Below are 20723 nucleotides of genomic sequence, written 5' to 3' on the forward strand. Positions count from 1 at the left end.
CATCCTAGTCACACTGAATCAACAAAGCAATGAAGTTTCCTAGAGTGTGGTCCGCCCCGAGGGCACTCACTGGCCAGGACAGCACCATACCCCATGAGGTTCTCATTTCAGCACCCTTCTAGTCGCTCTCCCATGGAGGAAACAGCACCACAGTACAGCCTTATCTTTATTTAATCTTTGGAGACACTTGGCACACTGTTGTTTGAGCAAGTAACACCTGGCTCATAAAACGTGAGGCATGTTGAGACTGGAAGGTGGCTCAGCAGTTAAGAGCATCTCTGCCATTCCACAGGACTTGAGCTTGGTTCCCAGCACGCACATCAGGCACCTAAAAGTCACCTATACCTCCAGCTCCAAAGGATCCAACTCCCCCTTCTGGCCTCCACGGGTACCCACAACACACACACACACACACACACACACACACACACACACACACACACACACACACACACACACACACACACACACACACACACACACACAGAAATAAAAACAAAATCCTTAAAATATGGCATACTGAAGTCTCCACTGTCCCATGATACTCAAATATAATGTCCATGTTAATTATGCTTTCTTATATAAATAAAAAGAGATTAGAGCAATGCATGTGAAAAGTGTGTTTATTTTAAACACATATAGTAAATTGTTTGCAATACAGAGACTAGGAAAGGATCCCTGAAGGAATTAAGTATTTTATCATTCAAATTGTGCCATGAATGACTCTAAGGGTAATAAAAATTCACTTTATAATCTGGATTCTATTAACAGTAAATGCTCAGTTACACTATTGCACTTTTTTTCTTATCCATTAAGCTGCTGTCTTAAAATTAGTTATACTGAAATGTTAGTGTGGGACATAATAAAATAACAGACTGTCACTAGAACATGTTGGATTTTAATTACCAGTCTTATAAAATATGAATTAACATGGTGGCAAGTCACTTGAAATCTAATTAACTTGCCTTGGTTATCATGCTCCATGTGTGCAATACGCAAATAATCTTTACAAAGTTAACATATTAATAGGAATATGATTATGGCTTTTCCCCAATTTAATATCTATTTAATTACGTTACTAAACTTGGTTTGTCTCCCAGCAAAGTATCAATTTTGTAAAGACTATCTATAACAGTCACTCTATCATTGGTCTTAAAAACAACCCAGTGAGCCAATCATTAAATGCATCTGTGCTTAATTTCCAAGCCCCAGCTCTCTGCCAGGCCACAGCATTTCCCTGTTTTACAGTTCTTCTGAAGTGGAAGGAATCCTATGTATGTGGAATCCTAATTGACCCAGGCCCGGGGCCCTGCCATGATGAATAGAACAGACTGAAATGGGAAAACAAAGAAAGACTGGAAAAAAAAGAGAGAGTCCAGGTCCAAAGTGGGCGGTATGGTCAGCCAAAAGGGCCTGGAGAAATTGGGCTCCCATTTGTAACGTCTGACACCGCACAGGTTGTAAAACACTGTGTTGAGTGTGCTCATTGTCTGGTATTTGCGCAAACCAACTCAAACTTCCTTGCTGAAAAAGGAAGGGACATAGGATGGACCAGGGAGATCGAAGTCTGCTGTCCCCCGCCAGGTACGCAGAGGCTCGTTCCAGCCCTACACAAGGTCTTAGGGACTTTTCATCATCATCCTTGGGAGACAGCGTGCTCCAGGGAGTGGCCCACAACCCTTGGTATATTCAGCTAAGAGATTTTTATAAGCTTCCTACTTTTTCTATTGCCAAGGCTTCTTCTGTTAACCTCCTCCTACTGACTTGCATGTTGGAGGGAGGGGGAAGGTGGGAGGGTGGGAAAGGAAAGTCATGAATAGCCTGCACCGGCCATTTTGCCTTTTGTCCATGAGATTTCTGGTTCTCCCTTGTGCAGATGACCTAACTCCTCACACTTTGTGACCTGTAGAGTCTGCAGCATGAGAGTCACAGATGCCCCTTGACAACCCATGCCGTCCTTGGCATTTTATCTGTGGAGTCAGCTGAACGTAAGTCCAACACAAGAAGATGCTCACTGAGGTTAGGAAGAAGGCAAGGGAGGGCCAAGGCGAACTTTGGCCCTGGGAAGCCACCTAGTCTTGAAGATATTTGTTAGATGTTATAAAGTTGTCATATATTTAATATCAGGCCTTTGAATGGTTATTAATTTAAAAATTCAGTAATGCTTCTTTTTCCAATTGAACAAGGTCATCACGTAGAAGATAGTAAGGGCTACAAACCGGAGAACAAGCCGTCTCCACTCTCCGGGGTGGTCACCGAAGGTAGAGGTTAGACTGTTAATGAAAGTCAGGGGTCGGGGGACAATAACACCTTCAGTGAACATCAAACCTTAGTCTTTTTTATTATTGTTGCTGTTGTTTTGCTGTTTTGAGACAGAATCTCATGCTTGTTGCTAAACTTGATGACCTGAGTTTACTCTCCAGAACCCACATGGTGGAAGGAGAACACTGACCTACACACACACACACACACACACACACACACTCAATTCAAATAGCACCATCCTCTGAAGCATGAACTCTTTCATACATGAGGGCATGTATGTTTGTTCAAGGGTGTGAAGGGATTTAGCTGTCTCTCTAACTACTACTACATGATGCTCCTAAAAATTTAGACTCAGAATGTTGAGCTCCACATTGTTATTCCCACCACCACTGCCAGAAAGTTCTGGAAATGGATTTGGAGAAAGTAGAGCTCATCTCTCTCTCAGCTGTTCTGCCTTCTGGGGCGAGGGCTGTTTATGAAAACCTGTGCATGGCCTGACCTCAGGGCTCAGCACTTCTAGGGCCTTTGTGCTATAAAAAGTAAAGTGTGTTTGTCTTCATTGCAGATTTAGACCCTTTCTAAACTAAAGGAATGGTGATGGTTGCTTGTTCAGACCTTGATGTTGACAGGTCTAGGGGCCCTGAGACCTGGAGGCCAGCTCGACTCACAAGGAAATCGGGGTGCACAAAACTTCATCTGTGGTGACACAGAATACGGCCCTTCACAGAGAGGGTTTGTTTCCCATCCTGCTTTCCCGTAAAAATTCTCAAATTTGAGTATTAAAAGTCCAGAAAGATGTAAGAGCATCAGTAACAGCTCTAAGAACTCCATCAACTACAGTCTAGAAGCACGTGCAGAAATGTCCTGTAACAGCCTGTACAAGGACCTAGCCTCATGACCTGAATCAGAGATTAGCTATTGGGGAATAGAAAATGAGGTTGAGGCTCTTAATAGCTATGAGAGAAGTATCTATCATCTATGTATGCATCTGTCATCAGCTATCTGTTACCTAAGTTCTAGACTCTAGGTCAGGTTTCTAAGTTTTACTCTCCTGTGTCTAGATCACAGTTTTCAAAGGGAAGGGTAATATTACCTCCAAGGGGATGAAAATTGGCCCTTAAGACACAAAACTTTTTCTTTTTTAATTTTAATTATGTGCGTGTGTGTTCATGAGTGGGTATGTGCACGTGAATCTGGGTGCCTGTGGGAGCCAGAAAGGGCCTTAGATTCCCGGGAGCTGGAGTTTCAGGAGGCTGAGTTGTGAACTGCCTGACATGGGTGTTAGCATTCAAACTGGGCTCCTCTGCAAGGGGAGTACCTCCTCTTAACCCCTGAGCCATCTCTCCAGTCCCAAAGAACCTTTCTTATTTTATGGATAAAGCACAGTCAGCTCTACGCATGATATCGCTGTGGTATTATTTCATGAGGGGCCTTAGGAAAGAAAATGTGCGGGAAAGCTCGTTCAGAGATACACTAGAGGAGACTGAGAAATATTAATCCAGTTAAGTGATTCAAAAGGAATGTGCCTAGGAGCACTTTGGTAGCATCCAATTCGGACCGTGTTAAAGACCAAATGTAAACTCCTAGCGAGGCCACCCCCACCACCATCATGTGTGTCACACTAGTTCGCGGAAGTTTCCATAGTATATTTTTATTCCTGCTCTGTAAAGCATTGTGTGGATCCAAACTTGACTAAGTCTATTGAAGGGAAACAGGAGGTGACAGCCTGGGTGACATCCTCGGCTCCCTCACAATGCTGTCCATGTGCCACAGCATTTCTCAGCCACTTTCCAGCGAGCTGGGGCCAGATGACAAAGGCGGGAGCAGCCTAGTTCAGAGCAGAGGTGAGTTGCCTCCCTGGTAGGGCACAGCATTCAAGGGCTGTCACCGACACAACAGCTCCTTCCCGCTACCAAAGAAAGCTGTGTGCTGCAGACGAGCTTCCTCTACACCGGATCTCTGGAAGCAAGGAGGAGAAAGTCCCTGCCCAACTCCGTGGGAAGTGTGGCCCTGCGTAACCAGCCTGGCAAAAGGAAACATATTTAAGGAGACACTTTGGCTATCAGACTGTTAAGCGGGCCTCAAGCCACAAGAATTTCCCCAAGACTTGTGCTGGGGGAGTAAAGCAGACAGAAATCAGAGCTGAAAGACTTCTCCCAGAGACTCTCCACCCCTGGGAAGAGATTTACAACCTACAGAGACATTGATAAGTCAGCAGTGGCCTGGATCGAACCTCGTCTGGAAGTTCTCAGATGTACCTATCTCTGGCACTTTATATGTGTTTTAACGTCCCTTAAGGACCCCAAAGGATGGGGTGGCTGTTTTAACTGGCTTCTTGATGATGAGCGTGGCTGAACCTGCCTTCTTGCATATAGACGGTGACTCTAATTTCAGTGACACTGGGGAGAAGCTGACTCTGGCTCATTTCCGTTGCTGAAACTGCTGGACTGTCTGTTCTGGCCTCATTGGTGACCCTCTCCTGAAGGACACAGGGAAGACTACTAGTCTAGAAATGCAGACTTGATACTCCAGCTCCAAATTTATTAATCCCTGCAGCAACTTGAAGGCCTTTGTAAAACATACTTTTGCGTAAGGCCCCAGCTTTACACACTACATATAAACGTTTCATGGGCTTCCTAATAGAAAACCCACAGGTCTCCCCCAGAAGCAATGTGGTTTTTTGCTGCTATTACATAAAGAATTTATTACAGTGGCCTCAATGCTAAATCTTAACAATAGAGTCAACCCTTAAGGAGGGGTCTGCAGGCTTAGAGGCAAATATTACCAGTGCTTTAAGAATCATTTTTTATTAAGTTATGCTTGCCTCTGCCATTCCTTCTCTTAAATGCTAGGCCAGTAGTCCAGTGCTAATTTGCATGCTAAACAGCATCTGAAGGCATTTTATGCTGATAAAAGTTTTTAGTTAATGAGCTCTAGCTTAGAAGAGAGTGCCTTTATGTTTTTCACTATTAACCATTACACTGCATGTTTGCTGGCCATTGTTTGAACTTTGGGTTCTTTTTTGAATAGATAAGCAGAAAATTAATGGCACCAAGTGCTTGCCAGATGTGTGTGGACTTACCAAACACTCCAAGCACAGCCACTGTGTGACCAACAGCAAAGGAACAACAGGAAAGGTCTAAGGATGCAAATTTGTCTTCTTGGCATCCAGGGTCTTCTGGAAGTGGTGACCTCACACAGCTCTCAGACTGGAGATCCTACTTCCTGTGACACCTTCAATTTAGAATTCTCACTTTTTAAAGGTTGAGTCATTTTCATTTTATCCATATGACTGTTTTGCCTATGTGTATTTAAGTGCACCATATACATGCAATGATTACTGAGGCCAGAAGAGGGCATCGGATGCCTTGGAACTAAAGTTACAAGCACTTTTGACCTGTCATGTGGGTGGTGGGCACTGAACCCAAGTCCTCTGTAAAAGCAGAAAATACTCTTTACCATTGAGTCATTGCTCCAGCCCCTACAATTATTATTTTTTATTTTAAAATTTATTTCAAAATCATTTCTGTGTTCATGTATGTCTTTGTGCATACACAGACACTTGTGTGTATGGTGTATGAGTTCCCAGAGAAGGAAGAAGAGGGTGTCAGAGCCACTGGAGCTGGAGTTGCAGGTAGTTGTAAACTGCCCAACATGAGTCCTGGGAACCAAACTCCGGTCCCCTGGAAGAACAACAAAGACTTTTAACCACTCAGCAATCTCTCTGGCCACATGAATATAGAGATTTTTAAGAAAATATATATTTATTATTTTTATTTTATGTGCATGAGTGTATCGCCTGCATGTATGTGAGTGCACCTGTGTTGTGCAATGCCACGGAGGTCAGAAGAGGGTGTTGGATTCCCTGGAACTGGAGTTAAGGACGATTCATAGCTGTCATGTGGGTACTGGGAATCAAACCGAAATCTTCTGTAAGAGCAGTCAGTGCTCTTAACCGCTGAGCCTTCCTTCCAGCCCCTGAATATAGAGCTTTTAATGGAATATTTAAAAACATCCCAGAAAAATAAGATAGAGCCTTGTGAAAGTGAAGAGTGAAGTAAGATATGTCAAGTGCTACAAGGAGTCAAACGGACAGCAAAGAGTGAGAGGTGGCTTAGGACCAAAGCACTCGGTCTCTGTGCTTTACCAGAGAGCCCACATAGTTGTGTGAATTTTCTGAAATCAGCAGTTCACGGAAGCCCCTCAGGGCTGGGAGTGCTCATTCCAGCACACAAACTCCCTTGGCATGGCTTTCCTTATCTTCAGTGATTTCAACAACCAAAGTAGCTGATCCATTTCTCCCTAGGAAGATGATCTCTACTGTTAGGGACATAGATCTCCAGCTCAGCCCGGATGGTTGTTTCTTCACATCGTCCCCATTTTGATGATCTTGATTCCAAGTCCTTCCACATGTACAAGTGTTGACCATGATCATAGCTCTGCTTCAGCTGATCCCTCTTCCCAGGTGTTCTGTGGTCTCATCAAATCCCCTTCTCATCAGTGTGTCAGAGTTGCAGGAGGACTAATGTGCACGCAGAGAGAAAACTAGTTTTGTTTGCTTGTGTGTTTCTCAGAACTAACTGGTCAAGTTTAGGGCTGTAATCTGTGTGGGAAATAAATCATCGTTTTACTAGTTTATCAGTCATCTCAAACTGGTTGATAATTTTGACTCTGGTGATGCAGTCTTTGCATTAGCAGTTCAGTGGATGCACCATCTTCCATCAGATTTGAGTCAGCTTTCTAACTACATTCTTGTCTCTGATCACCAGGGTATTTTGAACACTAGACTGCTTTACTGAGCTCCACGGGGTCACCATGCTGTAGGGATTTCTGATTATTTAGTTTGCTGCTCCATCTCTGTCACCCAATCAACAATTGGCCCAGGGTAGACAGTCAATAAATATTTTTTGAATGGATGGATGGATGGATGGATGGATGGATAGATGGATGGAGAACTTCTCCATCAGAAGTCCTCCCAGAGGAGAAAGAGTGCCACCAATTCCTTCACTTCTAGCACAATCCATCAAAACCAGGATTACGAGGAGCCATATTGAGCACAATCCAAGGTGTCCTGTGATGGTTAATGTTCCCAATTTGACACAACATAGAATCACTTAGGAGATGAGCCTATGGGCAGGAGGATGGGGGTTATCTTCATTATGTTAATCGAGGTGGGGAGCTCCATCCACACTGGGTGGCACCATTCCCTAGGCAGAACATTCTATATTGTGCGTGAGTCCAGACAGCCAGCTGAGCACTAGCAAGCCAGCGCTCACTGCTCACTTCTGACTGCGGACCGAATGTGAGCAGCTGCTTCAACCACCTGCTGCGTTGACTTTCCTGTCATGGTAGACTGCACCTTGGACTGTAGCTAAAACAATTCCTTTTCATAAGTTGCTTTTGTCAAAGTATTTTATCACAGGACAGGAAAAGAAACTAAGATATCTTCCTTTTATAATTTTCTGACTGCCTTATTTTTTTCTATTTTTATTAAACTCAGTGATGTTTCTTAAACATCTATTTTTTGGCCTGAGTCACTTTACATAAGCTTTTGGATGTTTTGCCTACCAAATATAGTTCTCCATCCTAAAGAAAATACAATGAAATCTGTGGAATACCTGCTTTCCCTCTCCTGTATTTTGTTGGTTTTTTTTGCTTTTTCAAAATTATTATTTCTAATCTAGCATCACATTAAACTGATCAATATCAGACCAGTCCATTTCTTATTTTACTAAAAATCCTCAAAACTCAGTTTCAGAGGAAGGGAACTGGTTTAAAAGAAGCACCTAGATAACATAAATATTAGATATTCTTACAATCTGCTCTGTGTTTCCTGGGAACTTAGGGACCATTTAAAATGGTCATTCAAATAATGATTTAGGGTCACTTTGGATACAAGTTCACAGTTCATGCAAAACAGACCTAGAGAAGAAAGTATTTGGTGTTCAGTTAGTCGGGGCTGGCTTCCACTTGTCCTTTCTGGCCACCTGAAGTCTCTCAGTCTAGTGCTGTCCAAAGGCCAGTAGCCATGCCCGTGACTGGCTGGATAAGAGCAGTGGATGGGGCACCTGATGGAGACCATGAGCTAGAACTTTCTCTTCACTCCTGTCGCTCTTTACCCGTGCTCACGTCCCCACTGCATCCTCCCTTATGAAACAAGTGCCCCACACGACAGCTGAGGGGGGACAAGAGGCAGAGAAGGTCATGCCCGTGGGGCTCAAAGCTTGCCTGCCCCAAACTCAAGATTCGGAGCTTACTGTGTAATCCGCTCCAACAGTAGCTGTGGTGAGGAAGCCGTTCAGTTTCATGCTGTGGATTCCACTCTTGGCTGCACCTGAGTCTTGTGGGATGTTTCTAAAAATTATTAATTATTCTACCCTACCTCTAGAGAGTCTAATTTAAATTTTGTAAGTTGTAGCCTGGCTGGGCTCTGATATTATTTCTAAAATTCCCAGGTGCTTATTCTAGGAGGCCTCAGAGGCAGGACTTAGTGCTTCTGGTCTAGGTAGGGACAGAAGCATTTATTGAGGACAGCTCTGTCATGGACTATCTGATCTCTAGTGAGCCACACAACCGCCTATAAAATGAGGACACAGGGTGCCAACTGTGATATTGTTTTGAAAAACACATTTGATGGAGTGCAGGAATAAGTTTGGAAACTTCAAAAGTCTATATGACTATCAGCTATGTTAACCCCTGAATATTAAATAGGTACTTGGATTATGTTAACTGATTTGAATTAGAAAAATGATTGATGATGATGATGATGATGATCTGCTCTGCCAGGAGGAGGTCACAGGAATGTTTACATGCTTTTTGTGACCTCAGGAAAACACTGAAGTGGTAGATTTGTTTGTAATACCCTACAAATTGCTTTCCAGAGACTTCAGCTACTAAAACTGAATTTTCTTTTAATTTATGTCTGCCTAGGTAAGCCTTGTTCCTGTGTCTTCCCCTCATCCTTATCTCTTTCATTCAGATTGGCATTCTAGATGCTATGGCTCCTCAGAGTGGGAGCATGCGGGTGGAACGCAGTCTGTTATACCTATTGCTTGTTTATGAAGTTGGAGCACAGCAGGGTGCCCCAGAACATGCTGTTTCACAATAAAAACCTGCAGGAACACAAGAGAGTGGAGCTATCATAAATCAGGGAGTGGAGAGATCAGGATGCACTGTGGCACAACCTTCCAAACTAAGCTTTCTGGGTAGACTGCTGGAGCTGCTCCTGGACTGCCAGGAAAGAGGCACTGTGATCACTTGTCAAAGTCTGCTACATACAGGATGATGTCAGTGATCTGAACACTAGTGTCCAAATCGTCTCTACCCTATGACATAATTTCTGCCCAATCCCTCAGTAGTTTTGCCCCCAGTCAGTATCCGAAGGCACAAGAATGAACATTGGGTACCAGGCATGTTCCATGCACACCACAGCAGGCTGAATCTCGAGAATTCTTACACAGATTCTTGCCACAGAAACACAGTGAAAGACTGCCGGTGGTTGGACCCAGAGTGCTGAGGGCTGAAAGACGGCCTTCACAGATTCATCCTTTCCAAAGAAGCTCTTCCCTAGAGGGTTCTGCACCACGTAAGCTCTGACTTAAATTAGGATCCAAGAACCACATATTGTCCTTTGATGACCTCATGTTAAAGACATCTGCCATTACTAGGATGATCTTAGAGTGCCTAAAGCCTGACATCGCATGCTTTTGAGTGAATACCCTCCCCCTTTTGCATGACCGTAAGGCTAATTTTAGGACAAACAAAATGCATTTATTCATGAAGAATCATAGAAGAATATAGGCACGTGGTCTTGAAGGTACGCATGCAATAAATAGCTGCTTTGAATGAGTCATCTCAGGAAATGGAGTGCTATTTCTATTCCGGGACTTTGCTGATCCGCATTTGCCTCCAGCTCCATATTTCAACTCCGCTGACATCCAGAAATGCAGCGAGTCAGCCGCGGATTGCATCGCCTCATCTCACGCTCATCACCCCAATTCTAAGGCATCCGCACATTTCACTCCGAATGCTGCACAGGTTCTTTCGATTATCTTGTGGTCAGATGACCGTACTTGGTGTCAGAGAGAGCATTTCAGAAACCTCAGTAAACAGACTTTCAAAAGGGATGCCAGAACTAGGAAAGGATGGGGCAATGACGGGACTCCCCGCCACGTTCTTCAGAACTGACGTCTTCTTTGAAAAGATGATGAGGAGCAGGCCCCTCGGTCTGTCATGGTGCCAGCCACATGCTCAGCAGAGGCAGGCTGTTAGCACATGCCTCACCAGGGAGCTTTAGAGACAAACATTAGGAACGGGACATTGAGAGCCAACTCCAAAATGATGTTCTTTGGGGAGGGAGGGTTAGCAAATCCTCATGATGTTAATAGAACATACATGTCACGTGCATCCTATATGAACAAAATAATGGGGACAAGCAGAGTTGTTTATTTATAATCCGATATACCCCAGACTCTTAGTTCAATTGCTAGAGAAAACCTAGTGTACCAGCCTTCCAGTTACCCTTCAAAATGGAAAGAATATGATGATTAAATTTACTTTCAGGGTCCAGTAGAGCAAAGGCTGAAAGTAGGTATCTTATACTTTCTAGTGCTATAAATAGTTCCTGGACATGAAGAAGCTTATTTGGTGCCTGATTCTACTAATGGGAAGGTTTGAACTGCACAGCATCAGCATTCCACAGTGGCCCGTGGAAACAGCGCAGTGTGACGGGAAACAGGAAGGGAATTGGAACCCACCATGAGCAGACGACCTTGCAGGGTAAGAGCCAGGCTCCTTCATAACAACCAATTTATGTGAGAATCTGCCCTGTCCTGTGAGAACTACATTAACACTTCTGAGGATGAAGCTGTCATCATCTAATCGACTCCTACTCAGTCTGACCTCTTAAAGGTCCCATCAGCCCTCAATAGTGCACAGACAGAGGGATGAAAGAAGGGTCAAGAGAGGGGATTTAAAGACGGAGGAAGAAGGCCTGGAGCCAAGGAAGATGGGGAAATCTAGCCTGCAGAAAAAGCAGGAAAGTAGATTCTCCCTGCAGCCCCCAGAAAGAAATCAGACATTCTTATGCCATGATTTTATCCCAAAGAGACTTCACCACATTTGTGACCTACAGAACTCTAAGTTCCTATACTTGTTTTGTAAGTCACTATTAACATTTGTAGTAATTTGTCAAGACAGCAATAGAAAACTAATGCATTAAGTCCCTGGATGGTCGCTGGATAGGTGTCCTTTGACTTATGTCAGGAAACAGCTGCCTAAAGCTATGTGGGTGTTTGACCTTATCCTTAGATCTTTTCAAATTTCTTCTTTACTGAGTTGACTTCCACCTAAACAAATGTACCTCCAAGGCTCCTTAGAGTTTATCTCTCAATTCTTTGTTCATTTATACAATGAAAGGGAAACTAATGAGCCTTGAATTAATAACAGGGGAAGTAAAGGACTTGGGTAATCCATAAAACGGATAAGTAACTCCTGAATAATTAATTGTAATTGATAACTTCTTATCTAAGACCAAGATACACTGTATTCCAGAATATTCAAAGCTATGCAGCAATATGTTCTCCTTCAAAATTGTCCTGGAAAGTGTTTGTGGAAGACACCCAAGGTATATCACATCATTCTATGGTCTTTAAGAAACAGAAAATAAAACTGAAGATGAACTCTGTTGAAATGACCACAGTCACTGTGAAAAAGCTTTTCAATGGCTCAGGTGATTAGGGAACCAAAGACAATAACCAGGATAAATGGAAGTAGATAAACAGACTCTTTAACTCTTTTTAAAAAAGATAAGAAATTATTGTGAGGCTTATTAGTTTCCCACAATACTAAATTAAAAGAAAAATGTTTTCTTACTATCCTTTGTTTATAGATATACACCGCTCTACCCAACCTCTAAAATAAAACCACAAAGCTACCAGGAGCTAATATTTACAACATTTTAAACAAAGGAATATAATATGCTCTAATTAGGGTTTAATTACTGAATATGAGATATTGTTGTTAAATTTTGGGTGTGTAAAAAATTTATACTTTTTAAAAGTTTGACTACGTCTTTAATTTTTTTAAGACTCTATGTAGCCCTGGGTAGCCTAGAACTCACTATATAGACCAAGCTAGCCTTGAACTCACAGAGATCCATCTGCCGCTGCTTCCTGAGTGCTGGGATTATAAGTGTGTGCCACCACATTGGGCTATTTGATAATATTTTTATGTGGCAAACTCTAATAAAATAGCAGCTAACATGGGTTTAAAGTAAATAATTATAATATCCCAAATCCAATTGTTTCCTGTTCTATGAATTCAGATAGCTCTAGTCATCTTTCCAACCTGTAGCAGTTTGTTTGCTACAGTTCAGCTTCTCCTCTTTACATGCTTATTTTGCAGTTTGCTCCTGTGGACTTGGTCAGGAGGCCATATCTAAAGAGCACAGGGCCTTAGCATAGGTGAGAGATGATGTTTCTCATCTTTCTGATAGACTCAGACTTAACATATCTGAGTGCCTGTGTGCTGCACACAGAGTGGACACCTTCTTGTGGCAGCACGCAATGCCAAATTCGCTCTCTCGGCTCCCAGGCCCATGCCTGGCCCACAAAATCCACACTATGCATTCCATTCGGGTTTGTGTATAAAGTTTATGATGTCCAAAAGAAAGTTACTCCCAAAGGCATACATTCATGGGCTCTTTCCCCTGCCTCTCGGCTGAACTTTCTGAGATCTGTCGCCACCAGCACCCCGCCAAGATGGCAACTTCTCCGTGCTTCCCAGCTTCCTCGAGTCTGTCGTTAGACCCTCCTCCTCATGCAATTGAAGCTGACAGATTGGGTGGGAGGGATGACTGTCTCCCTCTCTCTCTATGGGGTCTCTTAGAGTTCAAACCTTCAGCTGCTACTGGTAGGTTCAGAGGACATGCCTAGCCAACACAGCAATTAATGTTGTCTGCAAATACTGACACTGTCTAGAAGGAGCAGTGTCCCCTGTTAAAGGATAACTCCTTTTAACCTATTTTTATGATGTGTATGTGTGTGCTTTAAGAAGCTTCTAAAGTGGTAGGTTTCTGTATAACTTTAGAGTGTTACTTATCCCTCATATTTAGCTCCTTGAGTCAAAAAGCACAAAATGTCTTTTCCTGGTTACTTTCCCTTAGACTCTATAGAGAATGTGAACCATACAAAAAGGATAAGTAATTATAAAACCAAAACACTCGTTATTTTTCCAACCAATGACATTTTTAAATTTTAGAATTAGTTCTGGTTTTCTTTCCATTGCTGTGATAAAACATTGAGGAGAAACGACTTTGGGAGGAAAGGGTTTGTTTGGCTTACAGGGTGCAGTCTGTCATGAAGGGAAGCTAAGGTAGGAACTCAAGCAGAGACTACAGATCGCTGCTCCCTGACTTGCTCAGCTCCCTCTTTTATATAGTCCAGACCCACCTGTTCAAGGATGGCACTGCACACAGGGAGCTTGGCCCTTCTACATCAATTACAACTAAGAAAATGCCCCACAGATGTGCCCGCAGTCCAGTCTAATGGGGAAATTCCCTAACCGAGGTTCCTTCTTCCCAGATGATTCTAGTTTGTGTCACGTAGACAAAGACTAATCAGTATGTCTTTTAACAATTTTATTTACATGGATCAAGTAGTTGGTTTGACCTTATTCCTTGTATCTAAGTCCAACTTCTGCATGTAGGATTCTGTGATACAAAAATGGGAGATCTATTTTGTAACATACAGTGGATTTAAAGATATTTCTTTTATGTGACTATTAAAAAACAGACACAGTTGGTAATAAGTTAAATATTGTACACATTTAACACTGAAAGTATGCTAAAGTGTTCAGCCAAATCTGAATCTGAACTTTCAAAATCTTTTGACTAAAGCCTCAACATACACTGAGTGGTACTTGACGTTTAAAATAAGGCAGCAAGGGACTGGTGAGATGATCGGCATTGAAGAGTGTTGGCTGTTCTTACACAGGACCTAGGTTTGGTTCCCAGCACCCACATGGCAGCTAACTGTCCATGACTCTAGTTCCAGGGGATCTGATGTCCTCTTCTGACCTCCACAGGCATTGCACAACACAGGCGCACTTACATGCATGCAGGCAATACATATACATAAACTAAAAATAAATAAAATATTAAAAAAAAATAAAATTAGGCAGTGAAATACACACAGAGCAGTGTGGTTCAGTCAATATTTAATGTACAGGAAGGATCATTCTACCTATGAACAAAAATGCAAAACAACAACAACAAAAATCTAGCTTAAGCTGGGCGTGGTGGCGCACGCCTGTAGTCCCAGCACTTGGGAGGCAGAGGCAAGCAGATCTCTATGAGTTCAAGGCCAGCCTGGTCTACATAGTGAGTTCCAGGACAGCTGGGGCCACAGGAAGACCCTGCTTCAAAAAGACCAAAAAAAAAAAAATCTAGCTTGAAGCAGAATTCCAAAGGAGATGGCGTCCACTGGTTTTAGATTTACTTTTTCAGATCTCTGGTTATTTCTCTGAAATGGATCCAAAAGTCATAAGAAATATACAGTGAAACCAGATGTCAAGAGTCCATACCTGTAACTCTGCACTCTGGAGACTGAGAGAGTTAGGAGGATCCTGAGTTCAACACTAACTAGCACTACACATGTGTTCTCACAAGAAAGAAACATGTTTTCTTCTCTAAGCATGCCTCTGCTGGACTGGAACTCTCTGGGTTCCAATCCATGTGAGTGACTGCTAGCTAATTACCTAACTGAACGACACACCTATTGGCGATAAACCGTTGCCCTCCTTAGCTTTAATTGTCAACTGGACACAGCTTAGAATCACATAAAAAGAAAGTTTCAGCTGAGTAATTGTCTTCATCAGGGCGGTCTGTGGGCATGGCTGTGAGGGATTGTATTGGTTGTGAACTGGTAGAGGAAGGTCCAGCTCACTGTGGGCAGCACCCTTCCCTAGTCCTGGACTGTGTTTAAAGCTGTGTTTGCATGAGCCTGTAAGAAAGGCATCGAACTTCTCAAGCTCCTGCCTTTTCCTCCATGGTTTCTACTTCAAGCTCTTGTTTGAGTTCCAGTTCTGACTCCCCCAGTGATGGACTGTGGAACCAAACAAATCCTTTCCTCTCACAAACTGCTTTTTGGTCAGGGTTTTATCACAGAAACAGAAAGGACACTGGAGCAGCCACAATTTTTATAGGAAGGATACTTTATATCTACATATCACTTCTTTCAATAATCTGCAGGCTATCCTATTCATGCTTCTTCTTTAGAGACTATCTTACTTTAACAAAGTGATGTGCCTCTGTGTTGTTTGATGATGTGCCTGATGGAAATCTCTGGATTATTCATCAAAGAAGTTAAGTTGGTGTTTTGACTTGAATGAGAATGTCCCACAAAGTTTCCAAGTATTTGGACTGTTGGTCCTGTTTGTGGTGGTGTTTGGGGAGAGTCATGGAACCTTTAAGATGTGTGGCCATGTTGGAGGAAGCAAATCACTGGGAGAAGCTTTGAGAGGTCATAGCCATGGCCATGTACAGTCTGGCTCTCTCTGCTTCCTGTGCCTGCTTGAAGATGTCAGTGCTCAGCTTTCTGCTCTGGCTGTCTCTTACCACCATGCCTCCCTGCCAAGATGGACTTTTACCCTCTAGAACTGTAAGATATATAAACTCTTCCTTCCAAAAGTTGCCTTGGTTGGGGTGTTTTATCACAACATAGAAAAGCAACTAAGATTTTTCTCTGTTCTTGTCCATTAACAACTTGTGCATACAGAGTCATGACAAAGGGACAAATACTAATTGGCAACAGTGTAATGAGTGAAATAGTGCAATCCATGAGGCAGTGCAGAGCCAGGCCTCACACAGTCCTGAAAGTCTTTTGATGCTAATCTGTGGTTAGAAGGTACCAGGTGGCTCACTAAAATATAAAATTGCTGACCTCAAATTCATTCATATATACAATGAGTATGTTTTGAATGCCTACCATCGTATCTTAACATTTTGTTAAGAAGAAAGATGCCACGGAGAACAAAGCATGTTCTTGGCTGTCGGAAAACACTCAGCTAGGATCACAGGACATGTAACAAAATGGACAACTGAAAATGTAGCCTTTAGACTGTGGTGAATGACACCATAAATGGTGTAGACAAACCAAGGTCAAGGGAAAGGAAAGTGAGAGAGATTAAAATTTTATTTTCGGTCGTGTGGAAGCTTAAATATCAGAATTACCTGTTAACTTTGAGCTGATAATAATACAAGGCAGAGATCTCTACCCCAATGACATTTACATGCTAATGTCTGAAAACAGGAATAAAATTGACGTAGTATTTTTGGTGTCAGGGTTATAAGAAGGGAGTAAACGTGAAAAAAGGTCATTAAGGCTCTAAGAGTTTAGGATGCAGCCATGTTAAATATAAAATATTGAAATATGGTAGTCAGTAAAATTTCTTTTTTTAAAATTAACTTATTTTTATTTTATGTATATGTTTCCTTACATGTACGTATGTGTACCACATGCACGTACTACCCTTGGAAGCCAGAAGAAGGCATTGGATCCCCTGGAGGTACAGATAGTTATTAGCCATCATATGAATGGTAGGAACCAAACCTGGTCCTGAGAAAAAGCAGCCACTACTCTTAACTGCTGAGCCATCTCTCCAGCACCCTCAGTAGAAATTATTTGAAAAGTATGAAAGGAAGCAGAGTTGTGTGAGGAGGGACAGTGCCACATCAATATTTTGGAATGAGCTTTTGGAGCCAAGGGAGAAGCTGGTGTGTTGAACTCAATAATACAGTTTCTAATTTGTCAGAAGAGCATCAGAGAGGGCCACATGGTGGAGCTGGAGTGAGGATCATCAGGTCAGGGAAGACTTTATGACAGAGGTGAGAGTTGGCCATCAGAACACAGAGCTTGGTGGGACATCGCTGAATTTACTGAACGAGGAAACGGAAGCCAGGGCAGAAGTTATGCTGAGAAACTACAATTGGACTACCTTAAATAGTTCATTTGTGTTGTGTTCAGACTAGATTATACTGGGAAACAGAGACGCAAGCTATTTTGCCAAGACTCGTTATAATCCAGCCAAAATATGATGATGTGTCCAAAGACAACACGGAGTGCAAGGATTAGTGTGCATTTGTGATTAGTAAAACTTGTCAGGTGATATTAAAGTTTTTAAATGGCCAGTGAAGAGAAAACTCAGCATGATGTGACTTTGTAGACGTTTTTAAGCAGAACTCATGAAGTTTCTGGATATTGAAGCACTTCTCATAGAGGATGACCATTGCCAGTTGTCCCGGTATTTTGACCAAAACTCAAACTATTTACTTTCTAAATGAATACTTTTGTGATTATTTTATTTTAGTAGGAGAACTTGTCCACTTTTAGCCTTTTGGGAAGACTCAGAACACATAATTTTACCTCCTTTTCTCTTGCAGGGCTCCTCCTGCAGAGTGCCATGGCTATTCTTGATTTTCCACATGACTTCAGTCAGTTTTTAGATTGCAAAAAGAAGCAGAACCCCTTGTCTGACTGAGTCGGCATGAATCCTGTTCTTGATGCCACAATTGCCCCAAGTTCACATGTGCAAGCTTCCGGTGACCTGAAAGCCTCTGCTTCCTTTTGTTCATGGACCAACCATGGCTCTTAGAACCTTTCCACCCAGTCTTCTGCAATGGTCCCTGAGCCCTGGGTGGGAAAGGGTTGATATAGGAGTCCTATATAAGGACACACACTCTACAGTCTCTTAGTCCTTCAATATTGGCCAGTGGTGGCCATTTGTGTGCATTGCACTCTGTTGAATAAGGAAGTTCACTGGTGAGAGTTATGGGATGCACTAGTTTCTCCCGACCCCCCTGTGCTGGATAGCTTTAGTGTCAACTTGACACACCTGGGTTGAGGGAGCCTCAATCAGGGAATTGCCTCTATTGGACTGGCCTGTGGCCATGTCTGAAGGGCATCTTCTTGATGAGTGATGTGGGAGGGCCCAGCCCACTGTGGGTGGTGCCACCCCTGGGCAGGTGGGCCTGTGTTGCATAAGAAAGCAGGCTGAGCAGGGGCCGGGGGAGCAAGCCAGTGAGCAGCGTTCCTCCATGGCCTGTGCTCCAGCTCCTGCTTCCAGATTCTTGCCCTAAGTTCCTACCTTGGGCTCCCTGATGAACTGCAACCTGGGAGATGTAAGATGAAATAAACCCTTTCTTCCCCAAGTTGGTATTGGTCAGAGTATTTTGTCACAGCAATGAAGAAACAAACTAGGATACCCCCATTCTGCGATGTTCCATGAGCCTTAGGTGTAGAAATTTCAATGTAGATATGTTACTTAAAACTGGGCATCTCTCAAACATTTATTCTTAGTGTGTGACCACTTGTAGGACTCTGCAGTAGACTCATCTGTTGTAAAAAGAAGCTTCTTTGGTAAATAATGTATGGTATGCTTGTCTGTAAATATAAGGATCTATATTTAGCATGTAGTAGGAAATGTCTTTTGTCTAGAGGTATGAGAGAGATAGGGTTTTCTCTAGGATGTATGAGCTCTCCAGCCATGTGAATTTCTCTATGCTTACAGTGACCCATGATTTCACTCCCATCGAGAGGGCTTTAAGTCCAATTAGATAGCTGTTGATTACCCCCCAGATAACAGTGCCACTACTGCATCAATAGAGGTAGTTTATTGTGCTGGTCATAATGGTTATTAGGCTTCAGGGCTGTGTTGGACCATTGATTGATTTTTCTCCCTTAGCAGCTTGTGGAGTTTCCTACAGAAATATGAGAGCTAAACATCAGGTAGAAGGCTTCCAGGTCAGTCCAAGCTCCATTGCTCCAAACCCTGTGTCTGAAGTATGTCCTGTCTTCAGCAGTAGGGTCTTATCTTCCAGTTCTGGGTGATAACCAAGAGCTCTGGCAATAGCCTGTGTTATTTGGGAGTCTCTTGGACCACTCTGACCAACCACTCAGAGGGAGGTCCATCATGTATGGCACCACGTTCCTTGCCATACAGCCCCCAGGTACACACATGCACTAATGTTCAGACACCATGTGTGCATTTCTCAGAGGGTTTCAGAGGCAACACATTTCCCTCTGGTTTCCCTAGTCCCCCAAGACCCATTCATCTCTACTCTCCCTTCCCCTATCCAACCTTCTTCCTCTCCAGTGCAAGTACCCCCATTTTCCCCTCCATCTCCCCAATAACACCTGCCACCCCATCCCCCTTCTTCTGAGATCCCACTTTCCTCACAAAGGCCCCCTGCTTTTCTTTCCCTCCTCCCTTCCTAGCTGAACACTCCCACTTCCCACCTCCCCCCAGTAACATCTGCTCTCTACTTCCCCCCTCTCGGGTTCTTTTCTCCCTTTCCCTCTGTCTTTCCTTTCCTGGCTCCTGGCGTTACATCAGGACATAGACTCCCACATAAGGGATTGGTGCTCCAATCTCAAATGAGGGAGAACACACATCTCTTGCTTTTCTATGTTTGTGTTACTTCACTTAGTAGAACACTCTCTAGTTTGTCATTTACCCTAAAGTCTCATAATTTCCTCTTTTCTTACTGCTGAGTAGAACTCCACTGTGTAGATATGCCACACCTTCATTATCCATTCATCGTTCCATAGAATTTTAGGTTCCTTCCATCTCTTAGCTATTGTGATAAGAGCAGCAACAAACATGGATGTACAGGTGTCTCTACAGTAGGATGAGTCCTTTGGCTATTTGCAGAGAGTAGTATAACCAGGTCATATGTTAGGATCGTGTTCAGTTTTTTGAGTGTTCTCCACACTGCTTTCTATGATTGCACAGTTTGTAATCCTACCAGCCGTGAATGAGCGTTCCCGTCTCCACGTCCACACCAGCATTTGGTGTCTTCTGTCTCTGAGCTCACTGTATAGTCCAGGGTGGTCTCAAACTTCTAATTCTTGTGCACACACAGTAAAAGTATGCACCGTTATTTTTAACTGATCTCATTTTTGTGAAAAGTGTACTGTTTGAAATTTATTGTATTTCCCTTACAAGTTGTTGCCCGAGTTCTCTTGGGGTCTCTATCAGACAAACCATGTAATATATTTTTATGTGAATTTATTGTAGTTTATATCTTGGGGGGGCGGAATGGAGAAACTTAAAGAGATTAAGGCCAGGTACCCAGCTCTCAACTCTGCATGGGCGGGCCACCGCTGTTACAGATCACTTCTGCGCCCATCCACATTCTCCATTAACTTTCACCCATGCATCTCGGGCTGTCAGTCCCGCTCCAGGTCTGTAAACACCTGTAAACACTCCCTCTCATGACACAGGTGAGACCCGAGGACCAGCCATCTTTTTCTCCATACCCCTACTTTGCATTCCCCCATGTTCCTGGCAGCTGTTGGCTTCTGTCCCAAGATGGAGCCACAAGCCCCTCTGCTGACTCTCCACAGTCAATGCTCCACAGCAGGCCCCGCCCCTTGGAGGAACCAGGACCCCTGGGGAGC

The sequence above is a fragment of the Nannospalax galili genome, unplaced genomic scaffold, assembly GCF_000622305.1.
Source record: "Nannospalax galili isolate Female #2095 unplaced genomic scaffold, S.galili_v1.0 scaffold215, whole genome shotgun sequence".
Lineage (NCBI taxonomy): Eukaryota > Metazoa > Chordata > Mammalia > Rodentia > Spalacidae > Nannospalax > Nannospalax galili.